Source organism: Ooceraea biroi, chromosome 3 (genome assembly GCF_003672135.1).
Source record: "Ooceraea biroi isolate clonal line C1 chromosome 3, Obir_v5.4, whole genome shotgun sequence".
In the NCBI taxonomy this organism is placed as follows: domain Eukaryota; kingdom Metazoa; phylum Arthropoda; class Insecta; order Hymenoptera; family Formicidae; genus Ooceraea; species Ooceraea biroi.
The window spans coordinates 11,302,518-11,323,528 of NC_039508.1; positions in this window are offsets into that span (position 1 = coordinate 11,302,518).

The following is a 21,011-nucleotide window of genomic DNA, read 5'->3' on the forward strand; positions in this document are numbered from 1 at the left end:
GTTGATAGAGTACAGCTCGAACTGTCAAAGGACATGGAAAACGATGATGGCTGCCACCGATAATGTGACGGGAGATTGCACGCCCGTAACGACATTGGAAGGGTATCGCGACTATTACACACAAGACTATTATCTACAGTCCGATTTGAGAATCGATTTAGCCATGTAATTGCGGCAATCTTGTCGGCAACTGGCAGCCAGTGTCTCGGCATCGTTCGATATTACTCTCTTCCTCTTCACAGACGTCATTAAATCGCACAAGTTAAAGACTTACACAGAGATCATTTCCCTCTTGTGAGTGTGTCCACTGTGTGTGCCATTTTTTCCTAATCACTTTAATTATCCCCACCACTGTAGTTTCTCCCTTGTTGCAAAATGAAGATAGAAGAGAGAGATAGATAGATAATAGAACTTTCTAATTATCTTGGGGATGAAATTCAAATTACATCTCTTCAAAATCAATTGTCTGGTTTTGTTCTAGAAGGTCCTAGTTTTTAGAATATTCCAGAAGTTTCTGCTATAAGATTGTTGCACTCTAAAATATTCTTACAATGATATTTGTAGTTGTTAATTTAAATATATTGCTGGATAAGAACAGTTACTTTTCGTTTCCGTGAGAGTTTATTGAAGTTTGAAGAAGAGCAAGCTGCGAGAATTCCCACAAAATCAGACTCAACTGCTGTTTCTTGCGACAATCTTTTGTACGAATTGATGAATGGAGAAAAAGCGAGCAAACATATGCGTTCCCATTGAACAGACTCAACTTAAAGGGAGCCGAGTTGATGACCGTTAAATTCTGTGGTATACGTAATTTTTGCTCTTTTCACGTGTGCGTGGCTCTTAGCCGGTGAAATCGCACACCGGACGTATCCGACGGATCGTAATGCGTCTACCTCGTACCATCTTTCGACGATGCTTCAAGCTTTTCTATTTCTGTTAATAGTGCAAGCATCGAAAAACGTCACAGCGATTGCGATTCTTAGAATTTACTCGAATTTCATGAAAAAATAGAGGTATTAACAATGAAATATATCAAAACATTGGATATTATTTGCACAAGTATGAAATTAAATAATAATCAAACTACAATTAAAATGTTTTAATGTGTCATAGCAAGGTATCAGTAAGATAAATATTAAATTTGCGATTAAATAAAATTTGCGAGTGAAGTCGTTATTATTACGTAATAGCAGCGTGAGCATAATAGAAGCTGCGTGTTGCACGTCGACGTGTGCACGCACACACGTCCCCGCTATTTCTGTACGTCGATATTAATCGGCGATTTGTGCGACGGTACACTGCGAATTTATGTAACGACGAGAAACAATTCGCTTTCACCGAGCGACGAGCTGCTTTCGTGCCATCGAAATTTCACAGAAGCGGATTTCGCGAGTCTGTAATACGAACACCGATAATTGTAATAAATCGCGCTGGGACCAATTTGCCGCGCTTTACGTACACGACGATGCTAAATCGTGTGCGCGATTGCATGCTACGTGTAATGTGATCCTACCGGCGTCCTGCCTATCTAGATTGCCGTGGATTAATAGTCGTTATTTCGCGTAAGTGGCATAGCTGAAAAATACATGCTGCGTAAACGCGTGCGGCATGCTGCGACGTACGAGGAGCAATTGTCTCATTGTCAGACATCGACTGGCCGCGATCACATTGCCGTAACTTCCGTAATGGTGCTCCTCGAATTAATGCGATAAATTAATGCAAACAGGAAACTCGAGCAGTCATTTTCTCGTCTGCGAGGCAATCGGTTCTCCGGAAAGCACATGGTAAAAGAGGAAAGCAAATTAAAATTTCCTTACATTTCTTTCTTATTCCCTTTTATTCGTCGAATATTTCAGGTTACATTAATGATCGCGTATTTTCCGTTGACGGATTTTGTCGGTGCGAATAAAAAAGCGACTTTAGCTTATGAAGTATCTTCCAAGTGATTGAATGATTCAAGATAAAGTGCTCCCCCAAAAGCTTGGAGAGGATTCTTCGCCCAGCGGGCGCTCGGTTCGACACCTCCTCCCGCAATCGCTTAATTCCCGACGCGCGTGCAGATATCTCGGTTGATCAATCTGAAGATCGGGGCTCCTATGAAGTTCACTTGCACGGGAAATAAGACTTCACTCTCCTCAAACGGGCACGTTCGTTGTCGATCACTCATAGCGGGACGATGGACACCTTCGCTACGAAACGACGGACTCGTACGTGGATCAAAGAGCACGCTCGTCCAGATTGCCCATTTGTTTCGCGGACACCCTGCATTTAATATCTAATACTCGAACGTCACGCGATTCTCACCGCCCTTCTCCTTCCTCCGCACCGGCAATTAGAGAATCGTATGGGAAAAACATTTATTGAATCAATCACCGGCGTGAAACGCGCCGCGTTCGGCGTCTCGAGGCCGCTGCTGATTGCGCCGAGAGGAGCGCGCGGCTCGTCTCTCATTCACCGAAATCAGTAAAATCTTTTTAGAGTCCCCTTTAGGTTCAATTTAGCAGGCAGGAGCGGTGCCGGTGCCGCTCTTCCACGGCCAGTCCGTTCGTCCGTCCGTTCGTCCGCGGTCCTTTTTCTTCCTCTTCTTCTGCGTCTTCGCCTCTTCTTCCCGGCCTTCCACGTCGGCTTTTCTATCCCGATACAAAGAGGCGCGAGCGAGCCTAATTATTATGATAGCTCGCCACCGGATTCTGTCGGCCCCTTTGATCTGCCGCCGTTTAGCATGATCCCCCGATATTTAGGTAGGCTCCGTTGTCCAGCCGGGCTTGGAGGGGGCACCCCTTGTGCGGTAGAAGAGGAGAGAACGGTGCGTCCATGCGTGTGCGTTATACGTGTGACCGGGGGACGCGAGGGACCGAGGGGGACGAGGAATTTTCGGGGAGAGAATCGTGTCGGTAGGAACGGGAACGCGATAAACTATCCATCAATGAGGATTTTTTCCCGAAAAATTTACGCCTGTCCCCGTCCCACCTCTGCCGACCGCTCTGCCACCGCTCTCGTTTCTTTTCTTCGTCTCGCTTGATTGCTTCCAGCAGCCACCGGTTCCGTCGTCTCCTGGGCCACACGCGAACGCGGATTACATTAAGACATTTTTTACGAAGTAAGAAAGACCGGCCTTTGATTGATAATTCCTTTTCTTCTCTTTCTCGCGAGCGAGCGAGCGAGCGCGCGCGCTGCGCTGCACTGGGATGCGCTCGGAGCGGTAAAAAAATGGGCCGCCTTTTATGCGGTAACGAGGCGGCCGTTTGGAATTTTTGTTGTTCTTCTTGCGTTCGATTTCGGAAAATTAATTTGCGTGATCGGATATATGTATCTCTAATATCACATTCTGACAGGCTGGATAAATAGTATATTTCATTTTATTTATTATTTATCTATATTATCATACATACATACATATCATAATCATAATGTCTTAATTATTTACGGTGTCGTCACGCAGGTACAAGCTCTGCGAAACGACTTTCTCTATTAAAGATTCGTGACATTTGGCAGAATGTCAGGAGGCCATCGCATACGTTATTGAGATCGGGATTTATTCATATTTTTCAGAGCACTTTTGTCAGAACTGTTTGCGATTTTGTAAGCCTTAAATTTGGGGAATTTATAAAATATTTTTTATAGTTACATTTTGGACGTAACATTGACAGTCGATAGTCGATAGTGGACAGTCGATGCCATAATATAATGCTCGCGGACGTTATAAGCATCTATCAATATTTTAAAAGAATGTATCGATGCTCTAAAAATATCGGAGCAGATATATCGTGCAATTAAACTTATTTAGCATTGTGATATATAACATCAGAGATATAACATCAGAGATGATGCGACAACGATGCAAGCACTCGCTAGTTAAACTTAGTGACAATCAATAACGTAAAAAAAACTGCGCTTGCATCAACAGTCTGGACTTATAGCCGATGCTCGCACGAAGCTTTCCCTTCTCGATTGATAATTCCAACCAGAATGTACAATGTAGGTACGGAAAAACTCAGTCAACGCCGATAAACCCATTGAGCGGAGTCCAGTGCAATGCACCCTAGTCCAAGTGTATCAGCTCGCTCGCGTTCGATCGCGGGCTATGGTCGCTGCCTATTTGATTATCGGAGTGATCCATCCGTCTGTCCGTCTGTCCGTCACCGTCCGTATCTCCATATTAGATGCGCGTTTCCATATTAGATGCGATACGTGTACTTAGCCGTAATTGACGAGAGTTCGGGACGGGTCACGGAGGCGAGGAAGGCGCGGCGCGGCGCGACGCATGGGCGGCCACCCCTACCCATCGGGTGTCCCGATGCAACGTGCATCGTCGCCTGCATGCGTGCTGATCCCCCGTATTGCGGCCCATCGGACCCCCCACCAACGCGAGCCGTCATTCACCCATGCCCGTCGCGCTCTCCCCACTCCACGCGCCCACGACCTCTCCCCCTCCCTGTCGCGCACTCGGCGGCACGCTCTATCGATGTAGAACGTTCTGCTCGAGCACCGCCTCGTCCGCCTGCTGATTGGTCGAGCGGCACTTTGACTCGCTCGCCCCGCGAATCGATTTATATCGCGAGGGATTTTTGCTTCCTCTCTCTCCTCGCGAGCGAGCGAGCGTGTACGCGTTGCCGATGCGACAAGAGGTACCGAAATTTTCACGCTCTCGGCGAAACTTGCCTCGCCTTTTCATTGCCTCTCCCGTGTCTTTGGCTCCTCACACCGAGCACTGAGTAAGGAGGCACATTATTGGCAGACTGTATGATTTGTTTTAGAAAAATGTACATTGTTCTTTCATTTTTAAAAAGTAGTTTCCTTTACTATTTTTAGAAATCAATGTTGAAAACATTGTTATGTCGAAATTTAAATAATCCAAATTTTTTATTTTGTTTGATTGCATCATATTGTCTATATTCTATTGTCTACAGTCACGTATAAGAGTTTGTGTTTGCTTGAATTTTTCTGGAAACATTCGAAAATGCTGACGATAATAGGTTTTCCGGCCGTAGTGAATACCTGCAGATGACCAGCGGTCTTTGAGCGACCGGACAATATGGCTGAGTGGCCGCGACCAATCGAACAAACGACTCGGCTTTGTTAACCTCTGCGAAGGTGACGAAGCTTCGAAGCATCACTTGTTAGGCACGCGACTCTCGTAGAAGATGACTGTAGCATAGCTACGAGTAAAATGGAAAACAATGTAATCGCTATCCTCCATCGGCATTCTCATACAAAAGATTTACTCAGAACCATAAAAACTCGGTAAAACGTTATAAAATGAAAGAAGCGTATAGCTCGCTATTTGCCAAACCTTTTGAAGAATCCGCTGGGTATCTTGGAACCATAGCTAATTTACATTAAATTTAATGTAACTACATTTTATAATGGATTTAAAAAACGGACGTTTGCCAGAAAGCTTTAACATAAATGCATTCGCACAGTTTTTATATTTCAAATATTTTCTGAAATTTATTTTCAATTTTATGTTTTGTTTATTTCTCACTCCATCACTCTTCATCCTACAACGTTTGCGGCTAACTCTTCGCTGTATTGAACAATAGTAACATTGCTTACACTAGTAGGGAGGGATAAGCATCCCCTGGTCCGGATTTCTTGCCGCTAGAACGAGGGTGGGTGCCGTGCTTCATCGTCCGGAAGTGATTCGATATAGTCGAAGAGCATCTGATGGAGGAACAGCTAGGGAGGTGACAAATTGAATGTCGCCTTCGTCACAGATACTGCAAAATTCTATCCCTGGTAACACAGGATCGATAACACGAGTCCTCTCCGTTTACGAGTTTAATCTTGAGATACGGGGTACCCAAAAAATATATTAAGCTGCGAGTGCTCGCGAGTGCCAAGTGCCGAAATTCCATTCTCCAGCTTATACCAACATAAATAATTGCATCTAGCAGAGGTGTTTGTGCTATAGAAACGAAACGTCTCATTTGTATCTCGTTCGAACGGCAAATTTCAGTCTCGTCATCGGACAGAGAGAGCGAAAGAGAGTCGGCTTCCGTGCGCTAACTCGGACGGGCGCGCACCACCGGGCAAACACGTGAATATACAGCCATCAACCTGGCTATTCACAGCGCTGGCAGTAATCAGCGCTCTTTCACGTCCCTGCGAGCCCGACGAGTTCATCGGCGCTCGGGAAAGAGGCTTTCTGTGCGATTTTCTCTGGTTCTTGTGTGCTCGTGGAGCCGACCTGTGCGCGACAAATCGCCCGGGTTCATGACATGTAAATCCTGAATCGACGAGGGCGCTACGAGATCCGGCGCGATCTCCTTTCCGCTTCGTCAATGAACTCGACGAGAGCATTTAGACACGCTTGCCTACTACGGGCAATATCTATGGGTGGGCCTGGCGACCCATCGAGCGGACGAGGACGGGGTGCTCTCGATCATGCCCACAAGCCAGCCTTACTTTCCGCAAGGCCCCATCACGCGTACTGCGAGAACGACGGTGACGCTTCCCTTGGCCCTCCGCAGGCGTTTATTTGCGAGCGTAACTCTGAGTCCGATCGATTCGCGATACCTTGGCCGGCGAGGGTTTCTCCACGTCCTGTTCCCCACGAATCTCGGCGCAACGAACGCTCGTGTTTCTGCAGCCGGTTCGTTGCCATCTTGCTGCGATCGCGATGATTTCGCACGTTACATTCGATCCTCGTTGTTGCACTACTGAAGTGCTGCACGCTGATCCTACACTATTCGTGGGATTATTATATCGTGAATTGTATCAGACTTGTCACACGATACTTTGTAGTATCTGACTTTGATAAATGACGTACATGCCCTTTTGTTACGCCAGACCGCATAACTGTGTCCAGCAATTAATGATAATAGCACGTTGAGCGTTTATTTATTCTTATTAATATGGAGTATATTACATTCAGCTTGTGATTACTTATTATTTAAATTTATCATCTATTATTGTCAGAATCCTGCATCCTGTCTCCCCTCAAGGAGGATTTCTCCTATTGAGACAGAAACTGTTTGCACATACCTTGCACCCCATGTCCTCGGCACGAAAAGACCACGGAAAATCATTACGCGTTACGCAAGGGTGCTCGTAGCGCGACGTATTAGCATGATAATGTTCTCGATTAGGGGCGTGCGCGAGAGCCACTTGGTTCCCTGGCCGGTCATTGTCGGGGAACGTCGTTATGAACATCTCGATCAAGAAAGAGAGAGATGTGGGTACAGCAGGGGTACAGAATGATGGCATCAAGGGTACACACACGCCCCTCGGACCTGCCCTAAACTAGGCTGACATTAAGTCCGCGAAAAAACGAGCGATCTTCCCCTTTAGCCATCCCTTCCTCCGCCTTTCCGGTCTCCTCAGTTTGGCGACCCTCCGGCAATAATTAAGCCCATTCAATGAGGAGATTTATGTAACTCACCGTGATGGAATATCTTATTCCGTCGGTGGCAAGAGGGAGAAAGAGAGACAGAGAGAAAGAGAAAGAAAGTGGACACTCTGAGAGGAAGAGCTCGGCAAACCACAGGCAATAATTTATTTATCACATCCATACGACCGCACGACAGATCCGCCGGCTGGTAAATCGTTTCACGCGAGGGGGTTCCGCTGCGGTGGTGGACCGGGGGTAACTCGTTCCCTTTCTGACGATCGAATCCTTTCGGGATCCACCGCGGAGCGGTTACTCGGGCTCGGTCAAGTCAATCTTACATGAACTCACGTTTGATCGAAAATCCATTCGGTGCGATGCAAGAATGTCCGCGAGGCCGCCATTTTACTCGCAGTGCTCTTGCATTCTGCTCCTACGACCACGATTCTGCGGTAAAAAAGCGCATGCTGGTGCAGATTTAATTACACCCGTGTCTGATATACGAGATCTCTAAATTATGCTTCAGATTTTATTCTTTTCTTTTTTTTAATTTCAAAAAATGCACTTTGGTTTCCTCGCCCCCACATATTTAGCTTGCGAGGCTTTGCGCGACTGCCCGAGCAAGTTTCTTCAGTGTCTAGGCTTCCAAAGCGAGCGGAGGGTCGTTTAAAAATGATAAAAATATTACGGTCTCGCTGCGTCACGGGTGTTCACCCCGGATCGCATAATCCGCGACAGTAAAATTAATTGAACGCTGCGTCGCGGAAGGAACTGTCGCGCGTAGTTTCCGACGCAAGTTTTTAATCTAATAAGTATGTAAGGGGATCTCTTATCCTATCAGATAATTCCTCCGTCGTGCGCGCGAGCAGTCGCCTCTGAAAAACCCATATTTATCGGCCGCGTTTACGAGCATCCTCCGTCGAGAGGGTAATTTCGCATGTCTTGCGCGTCTCGGGATCGATTAGCGAGATCACTGCGCGCGTCGCCATGTTGGCTCGGTTGCAAGTGCCTCGGCAGAAAATGTGCCGGCAACCGCGACAGGAAATACATAAGGAATTTATGACGTCGTACGGCAGCCGCGCATCGAACGCGCGGTGAACCGCGGTTAGTATCGAAAACCCCGACCGGCGTCGTTTCGAGTTGGCATATTTCCCGTTAATGCACGAGAGAACTGATCGTCGACTCCAGATCCCTCGCGGAACGGAACGCCATTGGCAGTATGCATCTCGGGGCGCAAGTGATGCCGGAATAAGTGCTTTTTGGACTTTACTAAGCGCACCACGCTTTACCGGCGTAAAACCGCAAGTTTTGTTGTGAGATTTTGTCGTCCAAGATATTTAGCAAAATTATAAGTTATCCAAGAAGAATTTTCCCGCAAGAGTATCTGTTTGATAATTCTTTGAACAATCAAGGCTTCGTGTTCGAACGTCGAATGTTGCTGACTGCGTCAGTGATTATACATCGTTAAACGTTTATCGTTCTGCAACGAGAATGCCTTTTTTACGCGGCCGACATATTTGTTATTTAAAGTCAGCAGCGATAGTGTCATGGTTAGAAGCGTACAGAACGACTGCCCTCATGCATACGCTTCGCGGGGTCGGACGATAAGAAACTTTTAGAGCTATTTCCAAGTGCCTCGCGGGTCTATTTTCGCTCGGTGTAATGCCGCGGTATGTGCATGCGAGAAGGAGGTTTTATTACGGCCTATTCGAATCGCCTATTGTCATTCCCGTGCATGTCGAAAACACTAACCCCGATAGCGTCTTACACGCACGCACAGAACGGTCCCCGACCTTCGAACTTGAATTTAATTGCCGCTGCACCTTGCTCCCGCTGGCTCAGCGCGCGATAAGAAGCATTGACGTCTGCAGAATTCGAAATCGGACACGTGCGGAAAATCCGAGCTTCGGAAACGCGCGGATCATCCTTGCTTCCTCGCAGGATATATAAAAAAGGAGATGTACATTTTATTCGTAAAAGAATATTTATTGTAAAGTCCATGCTTTAAAAAGCATAATCTTGGATACAGAAGAATAGTGGTTTGATAAATTATCGTATATTATTTTATCATTTACATGAGATACATTTACAAATATGATATAAATGCAATATTAAGAGAGATGATCGGCCACAAAAGAGAGACGTCGAATGGATGATCAGGATGATCTTTCCCCAAAGCGGGGCTCTTGACTCTTCCATTCTCTGACACGTTGAAAGGAGGACCACACCACACTCGAGCGATCGCATCTTGCTAGCGACCGATCGAAGCTTCACGGTGCTTACAAAACATCGACGACGTCGCGCGACACAAAGGCGCGGCACGGTGCTAGCAGTCAATTCGAGTACCATTTAGGCCCCATTTAACTCGAATCAGTTTCACTAACCATCTTCCCCCGATCCCAGCCCCGGAGGGAGAAGAGTCGAGGGTTCCCCGCGGCCATTGTAGCGCGTCGGGCGACCTTGTGGATTTTCGTGAAGCGCGCTGGTATCGCGCGCGCGCGCGCGTAAAAGCGATCCTCTTTGAAGAGCAGCACCGTGGGCCCGGTTCCATCAATTTTCCGTCCCCGTCCTCGCGCCTACCTCGCCCCGTTCCATGTGATTTGACACACCTCGAGGCCCGGGCCGTCGATCGTAATGACATTGGGGACCCATAGCCGCCCCCCGTGCGCGCGAGCAGACGCGCGCACACACACGGTCATGTGACCTCTTAAAAGTCGACCGGGGAGGATGAGGGACCACCGCGCGGATTCGTCACGCCCGTAGAGCGCGATTCGTCCTCGGACGTGTCTGAATAGTCGCTGATGACTTGATACCCGGCATGCGAACGATGGAAGCCGGAACGGCGAGCCGTGGCGCCGCTTTGAGCGCGCGTCGCGCTTTGTCGAGGCGCTCGAATTGAGGCGGGGATGATCCGTTATTTTCAATCGAGTCGAATCGAGTAACAGAGAGAGGCTTGCTCCGGGCAGCGCGATGATCTTGTCTCGATTTTTCTCGGTACACTTCGAGAACGGAAATTCCTGTGTCATAATTGTTGTTTATTTGCTGAAGTAGTCGTCTTTGATCTGTCGATCAAAGTTTTTGCGTGCATTCAGATTAAATTCCGACGCATCGGTCGCTCCTCAAGGAAGCGGCTTCAAAGTAACTCTGATCGACTTTGCGATCGCATGTCGCGCCGTAAATCAACATGGTATTGATCTAAAGTAGCAAAGCTCGTCCTAAGACATAACTGTGACTTAACTGCGATTTTTGCGAGGACAGAGAACTCCGCGCGCGTTTCTCCCGACTGCGAGGTCCAGCTCTTCGGACGAGCAAACGCATAATAAATTAAGCCAAAGAATTTACATCCATTCCTTAAGGAACCGAGTGAGCAAAAACGCGGATGTCCAGAGAATAAAGGGAGAAGAAAATAGGATAAAAGGGAACGCAAACCACGTGTTCTGCGTGGCCGCTGGTGGGCGAAATTTGCGTAATCCCGCGTGCGTTTCCGCGGCGCGGCGCGGCGCGCCGAAAAGGTATTACACTTTAGTGGTACCGAACGTAAAGTAAGTATATAAAAGCAATTCGTGTGTGGCCCGGAGATGGCCGGTTCTTCACCTCGCGAACGAGAAGTCGGTTCCCTTTGATGTTGCGCCTACCCGCGCCTGGTGGGAGTCACTTCTCTACCGTCTTCTGCTTCGCTCGTCTCCCTTCGCCGAGCCCCCTCGTGCGAGCTTCGTCCTTCTCGCCCTCTCCCGCGCCACAAGAGAGACGGACCTCGAGCCCTTTTCCCTCCGCTCGCCGCGATACATTTTCTCGGCTTCGGCCATTTTTTATCCCTCGCTGATAGTGATAATAAGCGTACGGAAATTGATGAAATCGAATCCTCTAATCGTGTTCGGTCCCTCTTAAATACGATTCCTGATCCTTTACCTGAAACGAAGATGAAGAAAACGCAGATCTCGATTGCTCGAAGCTCCAATGAAATAATTTTCTTCATATAATTGAAGAATTTTTTTTCAATTATACGTTGCGCGAGTGAAAAAGGATACGTTCCCTTTAACACCTTCACCGAGTCCCCGAGAGGCTTATTAACTTGAAGGGTCCTCCGAGGGGTCATCATCCGCTGCGCGAATTATGTATGCAAGCTGAACCGGCGATCGACGTGCGCGAGATCGCCGCTAATTATGTACGATAATAATAATCGCGTTAATAATATCCCCGGCGACGCGCGAGGGAAAGAGAGGTAATTAATCGGCGAGATAACATCGCGGCCGCTACAGTTCGCGGACGATGGCGAGAAATGGCGCGGATGGCGAATCGCGAAAAGGGATAACGCTCGCCGAGCGCGGCGTATTATCGCCGTTAACGTCGCGTTAAACAGTCCGAGCGGTTAGCGTAACGAGTTAATAACTCCCATTAGAAAGTGCGCGAATATCGACCGCGAGTCAAATCGCCGGGTTTAATATTATATAATCGTTGCTCAATAAACTGCGGAGCTGTCACAAATCGTCGAGGCACTCGCGCGACACTCGCGCAAATTCTATTTCGAGCTGATGATCATACTCTGCGTACAGCTGCGACTGTGTTCTATTACTGATTTACGTTGCGCTTGGTAATAATAGTTAATCGATACTTCGCACTCGAATCCTCCGCATTAATTCTTTAATCCATCCGTGATTAATAATGCCATGTGACTTTCATTAGCGTTTCGGCTTCGATCGAGCTGCTCGATCGTCTATCGAACGACGATCGACTGTTTTATTACTATTATCGGTATCTTTATTACCAGGATTATTACCAATTATGATATTAATTACGCGAAAATGGGACACGTATAATCTGAGCGTGTATCGCAGGCGGTCGGCTTCGAATATCCGTCAGGATTTTCTGTGAAAGGCGATCGCGGTGACCCATTCGCGGGGATGAAGCGAGAATTATCGTGGTATTCCGATCGGAATCGAGGAGCTCGCGCGGCAAATTATTCTTCTGCCGCTTGGTCGCGCTCACGTGGAAATTCGATTAACGATCGCGAGGCGAGCGCGTCGCCGTAAATCATCAGCCGTTCGCATCACGGCGCCGTGACGCGAAATCAAAAGTTATCTACGAATTAATTAGCGCGCTCGCGCGCACGTTAACGAAGCGTGTCAGCGTTTGTCTATCGTGCACCGTCAGCAACGCGGCTCTCGTCTCGCGTTGCGTTTGCGGTGCATGTGCACCGTCACACGGCTTAACACGAGATGCGAGATACCGGGCGGCGGTGCCCGTGATACGTTACAATCGGAATTCCAGCGTAACGTGAAATTAAGAATTACACAAGCAATTACCCTGCTCGCTCGGGGCGGCGGTGTATCATCTTCCAATTATTGCCCGCACGATATCCATCCATCGTCAGCGCGGTTCTGGGAAATAGTTGGTCGCCGCGTGATACACATCTCGGATCATGCGAGAGGGAATATACGATTTCGGGAGACTGCAATCGATGATGACTCACGCGCGTCCTCACTTGCGTGGTCGCAGATCGCAGAGGCGAGTGGAGGCTGAAAACTCCAAAAACATCTCATGATTACGGATGATGTGGATTAGCAGGGTAGTCTCGCGGTACCCTGCGCGCGAAAACGCGGCTTAACGCGGGAATTTGTCACAGATTATCGCAAACCATCTATATGTGTCGTTACTTCATAGAGCGGTGTAAGCACGTCGCGCTGCGATCAGAGCTACAATCGCGCTCGTTCCAGCGACATAACGTCGGAGCGATTGATCGGGCGTTGTGCGCCGATGCTTCTGAATAACTTGCAGAATCATTTGCGTAGCGGCGACGCGACATATGGCGTTAAGTGCGGCGTCGTCTATGCCGTAGCGACTTTGCTCGTCGGCGGTCGATATCCCTCTCGCGTCGCCGCATGTAGGCCACATAGCGTCACTTCGAGGAGATCGACGTGTATCGCGACGTGCAGTCGGGCTTATAAATCGCGACGACGACCCCGTCGTCTCCGTCCGGCTCGCGCAAATTTCCGCCGACGCGAGCGAAATCGCGGAGGAAACCAAGCGAGACAGCTGCGCTTTTCTCAGCGCTCGTACTTCTACTCTCCTGCTCATTCCCGATTAATTACAACATTGTAATACCGAATACCGTATTTACTTATACGCCAACAGCCGAATCGTCCCGGCCAGCTCGCGCGCGCATTCCGCGCCGAGCGCGACGATCGGATCCGCAGAATCAGCCCGGTGTTTAATGGTGTGGATAATAGAAGCATGGGGTTAATTATTTCTTAGCTCGGAGGAGGCTCGCGCTGAAAAATGCTCGGGCTAATCAAGCGTCGGGGGTGGAGAGGGCAGGGGGACAGAGGAGGGGGCAGTAAAATTGGGAAATCAGTTGGCAAAAAAGTCAATTAGCTCGCGGCGCTCGAGCGGGGGATCCTCGTGCGAGCGGCCGAAAAAATCGCGCGAAAAGACGGTGCAGAATAGGTAATTTGCGCAGTGGTGGCTGCGGCGCCGACTTCCTCGTCTGCATCTCTCGGGGCTCTCTCGCGGGTGTAATTAAAACGATCAAACGGTCTCGATCCTCGCGGCGCGCGGTTATAAAGCGGCTGCCGTGCAGCGTGCGGAACGGAACAGAACGGAGCGGCAATTGCGGCGCGGACGAGACGACGCGCGGGCGATTTCGAGGCAATCAACGAAATACCGTAATGTCCCGAGCGAGCTCGCTCCCTCGACTCTCGCCCCTCGCTCACCGCTCGATCCTCACCCCGTTCGCTGCTTCCCTCTTCATTACGACGTCCGCTACCCCGCATGTAAATTGTCTGCCGCGCGTTTCCAGGAGCGGGTATAATATCATTTTAATGACGAAAAAGCTGCGCGTCCACGGCAATTAATCCGGCGAAAAAATGGCGGGTAGAAAAGGGAAGGGAGAGAAGAAGCCCCGTAGCGCTCACGTTGCTAGCGCTACGTCGATTACGACGTTCCTCTTCTTCTTCGTCGGTCTTCCTTCGCGACTTCCACCTTTCTCGTCGGCATCTCCTCTTTTCCGCCCCTTTCCCATCTACCGATGGAAGTTGGATGTATCGTGGGACTTGCTGTGGCGTATCGATTGTTGAAGGATCGTCGTACGGTGCGAACAGCTACGTAGCTTTATAAAACATAAGTAGTCCTATAATATATAGAAATTTATTTATTCGACCACAAACTGGTTATACAGTGATGACAAATCACGCAACGTTTCGACCCAACTATTTCGGTCCTTCTCAAGCGTGAAAAAACCCCAAACTTTAGTTTTACATAAAAGTCGCTTTCTAAAAGGAAAATAAAAAATAAAAATAAAAAATGAATATTAAACTTATAAATGATACAATTAAATACAATGTCCAAGTGTAATAAACTTACTGGCAGAAAACAACTTTAAAAAACACTCAGATTAACAAGAGAACGCGTCACACACCACAGCAGATGAAACACAAATGAGAGAGAGAAGCCAGTCAACAAGCAAAACAAAGTCAAATCTCGAAAACAGTCATCAAACACATTTAAAAATAGAGTCATATATGCAAGGAAGATTATCCGTGTCTTTTTGAACATTAATAGAATTGTCATTACATTTGATAAAACACATTTCCGCGATCTCTCTCTTCCTGCGATTACTTTCCTGACGTAAAACTTTAGTATTACACCAATCAAAATTATGGTTATGACAGTCTATGGTTGCTAACCACCGACTGGCAGCTAACATCCTTCTTGATATCACAAATATGTTCATTAACTCGTGTCTTTAAGTGGCGCTTAGTTTGCCCTACATAACAACAACTGCATTCCTTACAATCTATTCTGTACACTACATTTGTTTTTTGCAAATTAGTTAAGACGTCTTTACCTCTTTTAATAATACAATCGAGTTTTTTCGGTATTTTAAAAACAACATTAATGTCGAAGCGTTTCAAACCACGTTTAATATTGTCACTGAAACGGGAAACAAAAGGTATACAAATGTTATTTTTTCTATTGTTAACACCTAAGTCACCATCCACATTCATGCCATATTTGATCTTTTTTAATCTTTTATCAATATATTTATCAACAAAATCCAAAGGATAACTATTATTTAACAAAATATTCCATACTAAATCAACATTCGAACAATGAAACCTAGAATCCGACAGCAAAACAGCCCTATCAACCAGACTGTTAACTACACTGATTCTAAGTGTCGCTGGATGATTTGACCAGTAATTAATGTATCGGCCCGAAAAAATCGGTTTTAAAAACCAATTCGTAACCAAAATTCCATCACGGAAAACTTTTGTGTCTAAAAAACTCAAGGAGCCACTGCTCTCAGTCTCAATGGTAAATTTCAAACGTGGATGGTAACTATTAAAAACATTAAAAATCTCATGAATACGGTCTCTCGGTATAATTGTAAAAATATCGTCAACATATCTAAAATAAGTGACAATATCAAAACTAAGTGTTTCAATACATTCCATCTCCAAATCCTCCATGACCAAATCCGCAAGTACCGGAGACAGTGGTGAGCCCATCGGACACCCAAAAATTTGTTCATAATAACAACCCTCAAAACTGAAGCTAGTAGAATTCAGTACTACTTCGATAGCATGTTTAAATTGATTTAAATTTATCTTTGTAGCACCCTGTATCGAATGCCAGTCCTATAATACATAAAAAATAAACTGAACTGTATTTATTTAACGCGATTAGATTATTTCAAGATGCACGAGATGCTGAAATCTTGAAAATAAATCATGAAAATAAAAGTTCTGAATAAAAACTCTTGCATTTGGCGTTCTTTCTTCTTTCGCGTTATACCTTCATACACGGGTTGATTCCATTATCTCCATTCTGTCGGCCGGTTCCCAAAATAGCGATGAAATCACGAAGATAGGGGGAAATATAATGTATTCAGACATAACGTTCCTTGTTCATGTCAGAAACGAATTCCAACGATGCAGATGAGTCCTAATGGTGATCATCGGCACACCCCGATTCTTTCGATTCACCTTGAGAATGCAATTTTCCCGCGCTTGCTGCTCCGGCCTCGCGCGGCGCTTCTATTTGCACTTGAAATTTTACTGGGAACCGTCACGAGAGAGAGCATGCTCGATCACGTCTAACCGTCCAATTTCACGGGAATCCCGCCGTTATGACAAACTTGCCTCGATCACGTACCCCTTTCGGCGAAGCACTTATCCATCGACGTACCGGGAACGTCTAGATTGAAAAGACCTTAAGATTTTATATCTTCGACTTGTTCAAGACCCTCATGCGAGTATATCATCAAGCACTCGCTAATTATTCGTAGCATCAAAAGATTTATTAACAAATCGGACCATCAGACAGAGAAAGACATCGCTCGATGCTGATCCACCATTAGAGGAAGACAACATAAGTATCGCGAGCAGCATTGGCAGTTTAACTGATTGCTCAGGCGGCGAATTTCTTGTTGGCTTCCGGAGAAGCAAATGGAGACGTATTCGCACAACGGATTCGGAGTCGGGAGATGATCACGCTGCATTGCATGAAATGTAAGCAAAAGTGGACCGTTTTAAGCCGGCCAAAAGCGGGTTCCTTCGCGCGTTCTGCACATGTCGAAGCGGCAAGTGGGTAACCATGCGCGCCGGGATGAATTATGCGCTGTCGGAATGAAGTTCTCGATTATTTATAGAAGAAAAAACGAGGCGTGGGCATAAATCTCGCCGATCGCGATCGCGGTTGCTCGTTTCGGTGAAAGAAAGCTCCCCGAAATGATTTATGCGAGACGGCGCGCATTTCGCCGCATCGCCGCGGCAATCTTAATCTCGCGCGGCGGCTTCGGCCGGCTTCGAGCGGCCATAAATACGAATTCTAATGCACGACGGATAACGACGCGTGCGGCAATTACGTCGCATTGAAATCGAGATGTCGAGGGGGAAAGTCCTCGCTTGCGCCGAGCGGAATAAATCGCGCGAGCGTTTAGCGTTGCGAGCGCTTGCCGAAATTCCGCAGCGAGGATTGAATTCTCGATGGAGGACGTCTCGTCGATCGATTCTCATGAATATTTCTTTGTTCAGCTTCACCGCGAACGGCTGGAACGTTTCTGTTCTCTTGGATTATTAATGTTGTGTTTTGTAATTTGTTTATCGTCGTAATAGTGATCGTTATTGGTTATAACGCGTTTAAACTGCGGTATTGCAAGAGTAGCGGGTATCGATTATTGTCCTTATGACATATGTATCTTGTTCGCGGACCCTACCGCCGTGCACCGCCGAGCCTTCGGAAGCAAACAGCGAAGTTTAGTTTCAACGAGGCAATTTCTTGTCTTCCTTCGTATTATCTACTACTAAACGTAGGGTGCAAAGGGTATAATCATCAGAGTTGCAGTACGTTGCCTCCTTCAGCCTGAATCGTAAAGTATTCTGGGAATGAGTGGCAGTCTGGTTGCAAAGTTTTTGGGGGCCATCGATCTTGTCATTAAACCATACGTTCTCTCTGCCGGCCCCTCTTCTGCTAATACTAATCTTTCCGGCAGCGAAAAATTGGGAATTTAAACAAATAGAGAAATTTGCATTTTTCACAGAACAATCACTTGCTCAATCACGATTGAAGAAGAACGTGATTACGAATCCTGATACGTCCTGCCAGTTCCAAATCTCGAGCAGTTTATGCAAGATACTCGTCTCGCAAGCAGCTTCCAGTTTCATTAATTGATTCAGTCCTTCAGTGAGGATGACGTATTGTGCGAAAGGTCATAAATAACGTAACATTGTCGTTCTCAGAAAACGCGCGATCTTAGACAAAGAACTTCGGTCGAGGCTATAGAGTATAAGGAGGCTAACAACTCTTGTTGTTTAACGCTCCATGGCGCAGCGGACAAGATGGCCGACGCCGTAAATGTATCAAATATTCAGGAAATCGAAGCCCATTACGTAATTCCGTGATGAGCGTTGATATGGCTAAGCTGTCAGTTTCCAGCTACTCTTCCCACGATTTTAATACAAAAGTGGCCAATGCCGCTTCTTTGTTACTGCGATGTCGCCTCGCGTCCCCTTTTCGCGCCACGTTTTATAGGCTCGCCGTAACATCTCTATAACGGCTTCGATGCAGCCCTTTTTTATATACATACAGTTTACAGCTCCGTAAACTGCAAAATGTTTACAGATAGTAACAAAAGCAACAATGCGCGCCATACGAAGCGTCCGCACGTTAAACGAGATATTCTCGATTCATCGAGCACTTCCGGATCGAGAACACCGTGCTTGGCGGAACGTAATCTATTTAAACAATGTAATAAATGATGTAATAAATATCGTTCGATCGATTACGTAACGTCATGCCTGAAAATTTGTATACGCATATCCGAGCAAGCGGATATCCTCCCGAGTCGCTAGAAGAAGCACCACCAAGTGAGTGCTTTAGTTAACAAATGATGCCCCACGACGCAAAATTGTTCATCACGCGATGCCCAGGAAATGCGCCGGCCCTTTTGTCGTTGACGCGAGAAGCGAGGACACCGTTAACACCAACGCGTTAACTACCAAGTGTCGAAGCCGAAGTGTATCCACGAGCGACCAGCCGGAAAACGAAATTACAAGAAATGATAGACTGCGTTGGTACGCAGCAGGCGCACGTTTCTACCCCCGCATCCGAACCCCCGTTGTGTACTTCAACTTCGTAGCGTTATTATTTTCGATGCTGTTTAATTTCCGGTTTTGTAACGGAGTGCATCGCGCTGCTAGGCACGTTCTCCGTTCGCTTCATCCCCGAAAACTCACCCTCTTTTGTTAAAAATTGTTAGCACGGCGTAAGCTTTTCTTCGCGATCATTTTCTTGGTGCCCTTTTATAAACATTGATTCTACCATGCTTAATATGCTTTATATATTTTATATATATTCTTTTATATAAATAAATATATAAGATACAAGATATATAAGACATTCTCTCGATCCATGATTATATATAAATATTCCTATAGGCAAGATTTACATTTCTATCGACTCGCAAGCTTCTCGAAACCGGAAAAGGTAGATTTCGCAGAGTTCTCACGTCGCATTGTCGCGGTGTAGGGTGAACGACGTCGGCAGTATTGACATTATCATCGCCGGAGAGCCTTGTCCTTCTCGGATCCGAGGTCTGAACTTTCCCATCCCGAAGTGTTACTCCCGTAACGCTATTTCCGTGAAATCGAGTTTCTCGCGAAATGCACCGCCGTAGATCGCGATTTTTCACACAAGTCGGCCGGCAGGTCAAGTCCTATAGAACTTGTCGCAGTACGCGTTTGTGGTAACTTGCCGTTAATTCGACTCGCATAAAAATCGATCGGTCGCGCAACGACTCCCTCGTTAATCCTTTCTCCCGTAATTCTTTCTTCTCGCCGGTCCCCCGTACGAATACGCGTCGAGTCTTATCAGCATCATTCGCAGCGTGTTTACGAGCTTACGAGGATTTCGCGTGTGCGCGGGTAATCGCTCTGGTATCATTAACAGCGGTGTATAAGTCACGTATCTTGATGCACTCCGTCAATCACGCGGAGCCGCATTCTGCCAGCCGTCACGGTCGCGGATGTAATCTCGAGACTAGGCCGAGTGTGCATCGTGCGCAATGAGCAACGACGATTTTTAAAACCTCCGTGGGCTCTGATTGTCACGTGACATCGCTTTCCAGGGCAAACTACCTCCGCGCGCACCAGAAACCTGCCGCTTTTGAGCCGCCGGTCTCAAAGTTGGAGGATAATTGCCCGAGCGCCGATATCAGAGGGAAAGCAGCCTCGTATGGAGAAGATCAAAGAACGGTGCAGAGTCAAACGTGAAACTCGGTCTATACGACGCGATGATGCACGGTTCGTGTACTTAGTGTAAGGCCCGTTGACTTGCCGCAAATTTGAGTGCACCTTCGAGGCACAAAGAGACGCAAGGTTAATAACCCGTGTATAATAAGCAACTATAGAGCCTGCGGATACTTGTACTATTATAGATCTATGGGCTGGCGAAGTTGTCCATGGACGACACACAATGTACACATATGGTCTTTGTCGCTGGAAATTGCTGCGTGCGTGACATTTATGCGGAGCCTCGCTGAGTGACATTTCGCGCAATTACCGCATAAATGCCGCGTAAACGGTATGAATATTCGCAAATACGGCAAGCCGCGACGATTCTGGCGCGCCTCGAATATAAATAAAGATTAGCGGAAAATAAAAACTTATCTACATATGTATACATGCTCGAAATGCGCGCATCGCAAATCGATATCGGCGCTTTCCGGCGAGCTCTCTCTCTCTCCCTCTCGATCTTCTCTCTGCGTGTTGCAATAAATAATAATACGTAGCATTAATTTAAGCAGCACGGACTGTTGAGGCATGGGGAATACTTTGCAAGCACCTGTGGTTATAACGAGATTGCAGCCTCAAAAACGCCTTTGTTCCGCTCAAGTCGTTGCGACTCGTAGGCAGAACTCGGGCTCGGGCAATTTTCTCGTTCGTAATTCGTGTGTTTGCATTGAAAAATGAGCGAGTGCACGGTGCATGAGATTTCTCATGACTTCTCCGGCAATACCCACATCACGTGCGCCATGCTAAATAACATTTCCTACGGTTAAATGCATCCGTTTCTTTTTCCGCCGTATTACCTATTGTTTCCTACTTTTCTGTCCCGATTAAATCCGTATCTCTTGCGAGCGTCCGTTACGCGCGATCGTCGCGGCCATTTAACTTTGCCGCGT